The sequence below is a fragment of the Eriocheir sinensis genome, chromosome 32 (genome assembly GCF_024679095.1).
Source record: "Eriocheir sinensis breed Jianghai 21 chromosome 32, ASM2467909v1, whole genome shotgun sequence".
NCBI lineage: Eukaryota > Metazoa > Arthropoda > Malacostraca > Decapoda > Varunidae > Eriocheir > Eriocheir sinensis.
The window spans coordinates 487,501-490,000 of NC_066540.1; the positions used below are offsets into that span (position 1 = coordinate 487,501).

Here is a 2,500-nt window from a genome sequence, read left to right on the forward strand (position 1 = left end):
GAGGTTCGTTAGCCGTGGTAGGCAATTCACCTAGGAGAGCAAACTCCGAACAATAAACCCGGGCAGGTTGGGCTCGTGAGCCGTCATAGGTAATACACCTAGGAGAGCAAACTCCGAACAATAAACCCGGGCAGGTTGGGCTCGTGAGCCGTCATAGGTAATACACCTAGGAGAGCAAACTCCGAACAATAAACCCGGGCAGGTGGAGCTCGTTAGCGAAAGCAGTTCATCTAGGAGAGCAAACTCCGATTATAAAACCGGGCAGGTGCAGGTCGTTAGCGTGAGCAGTTCACCTAGGAGAGCAAACTCCGATTACAAACCCGGGCAGGTGGAGGTCGTTAGCGAAAGCAATTCATCTAGGAGAGCAAACTCCGATTACAAACCCGGGCAGGTGGAGGTCGTTAGCGAAAGCAATTCATCTAGGAGAGCAAACTCCGATTACAAACCCGGGCAGGTGGAGGTCGTTAGCGAAAGCAATTCATCTAGGAGAGCAAACTCCGATTACAAACCCGGGCAGGTGGAGGTCGTTAGCGAAAGCAGTTCACCTAGGAGAGCAAACTCCGATTACAAACCCGGGCAGGTGAGGTTCGTTAGCCGTGGTAGGCAATTCACCTAGGAGAGCAAACTCTGAACAATAAACCCGGGCAGGTTGGGCTCGTGAGCCGCCATAGGTAATACACCTAGGAGAGCAAACTCCGAACAATAAACCCGGGCAGGTGGAGCTCGTCAGCCGTGGTGGGCAATCTGCCTAGGAGAGCAAACTCCGAACGATAAACCCGGGCAGGTGGAGCTCGTCAGCCGTGGTAGGCAGTCTGCCTAGGAGAGCAAACTCCGAACAATAAACCGGGGCTTGTGGTGCTCGTTAGATGTCGTAGACAATCCACGTGATGGGAACACCAATGAAAAGGAAAATAAAAAGGAACACCAGAAAAAGGAAAATAATGTAACAAAACATCAAGAAAAGAAAATAAAAAACACAGATCATCCACCTTCAGGCCCTAACATCTCCAAAATTATGGATGAGTCTTTTCTGGGGAGAAAGAGGCTCATCCAGACCAAAGAACATCAAAAGTGGATGATATAGAAAGGAACACCAAAAAAATGGGAAAAAGAGAAAAAAACATCGCAAAAGAAAAGTAACAACAATAACAGAAGGTCAAGAAAAGTAACATACAAAGAAACATCATCCACCATTCGGCCCCAAACTAACATCACCAAAATTATGGGTGGGTCTTTTCTGGGGAGAAAGAGGCTCACCCAGACCAACGAACATCAAAGAGGGATGATATAGAAAAGAACACCAAAAAATAGGGGAAAAAAGAGCAAAAAAATATCGCAAAAGAAAAGTAACAGCAATAACAGAACAACATCAAGAAAAGTAACATACAAAGAAACATCATCCACCATTCGGCCCCAAACTAACATCACCAAAATCATGGGTGGGTCTCTTCTGGGAGGAAAGCGGCTCACCCAGACCAATGAACATCAACAAGAGGATGATATGAAATAAAAGAACATCAAAAAAGAAAAACAACAGCAAGAAAACAAAGAAAAAGATAAAGAAAAGAACAGGAAAAAGAAACAAAAAGAAAAAGAAAAACACCAAAATAAAATAAAACAAAAACAAAAAAATAATCCAAATAAATAAATAAATAAACAAATACAGAATACAGTAAAATTAACGAACTAACTAACTAATTCAAACTGTCTAACTATTAAACTACCTATCTAACTAAGGGTATTATACAAGGGTACTATTGGACTACCTATTAACTAACTAACTATCAAATCATCTAACGATCGAACATGTATTTGTCTGACTCTTTATCTATTTATCTGCATGGCTATCTATCATTATGTTTATCTATCCATCGTTTTTTTTCTTTTTGCAGTTAAGGAAGCAGCTCAAGGGCAGAAGTAGATAAATAAATAAAAAATCCGCATAAATAAAAATAAGTTCTATCTCTATATCCTGTATTTGTTTATTTGTTTATCTTATTTGTTCATCTTATTTATTTGTTTACTTATCTAGTCCGTCATCAGTCATGGTCAGTTCCACCTACACGTTTTCCTGCCACAATTTTTTTTTCATTGTGTAGTCCTTAGTTCCGGTCCGACCTTGAGCTGGAAGGGAAGGACGGGGGCAGGGAGGCAAGAAGAGGGAGGGAGGGAGGGGGGAGGTAGGACAGAGTAATAGGAAGAATTTGGATTATAATGGTTCCCCCCCTCCCCTTCTGCAGCCAAAAAATAAAACGAAGAAAAGCGTCAAGTAAAAAAATAAATAATAATAATAAATGGTAGTTAACAATGATAAAGTTTGCTAAAAAAAAAATGGAAATCGATGAGGTAAAGACTTGGCAGTTTTTTTTTCTTTTTTTTTTTTCAACGCAGAAGACAGAAAGCTCAAGGGCCAAAATAAGAGGATACAGAAAAAAAAAGATCGCTTCGTCGCTGCTCCCCAATCTTTATCCTTTTGATTATCTGTGTCTTGAATGTGGCA

General features: G+C 41.1%; 2 long non-coding RNA genes across 5 annotated transcripts in view; one reads left to right on the plus strand and one right to left on the minus strand.

The window, feature by feature from the left end:
• LOC127006050 (uncharacterized) overlaps positions 1 to 781 on the minus strand; it is a 1,151-nt gene extending 370 nt beyond the window's left edge. Inside the window, exons 1-3 of the long non-coding RNA XR_007759024.1 lie at positions 681 to 781; positions 294 to 612; positions 1 to 230 (exon numbers count right to left, since the gene is read on the minus strand). The exon at positions 1 to 230 is cut by the window's left edge and continues 38 nt beyond it. This is a non-coding gene — a long non-coding RNA (uncharacterized LOC127006050). The remainder of the gene's footprint in view (positions 231 to 293; positions 613 to 680) is intronic.
• LOC127006051 (uncharacterized) overlaps positions 1 to 1,885 on the plus strand; it is a 2,232-nt gene extending 347 nt beyond the window's left edge. The window contains exons 1-4 of one of the 4 annotated variants that reach the window (XR_007759026.1): positions 122 to 202; positions 266 to 716; positions 785 to 1,071; positions 1,279 to 1,882. This is a non-coding gene — a long non-coding RNA (uncharacterized LOC127006051). Of the gene's footprint in view, positions 203 to 265; positions 717 to 784 lie in introns of all 4 variants that reach the window. The other 3 variants (XR_007759025.1, XR_007759027.1, XR_007759028.1) reach the window with 3 other exon arrangements.
• The last annotated feature ends 615 nt before the right edge of the window (positions 1,886 to 2,500 follow it).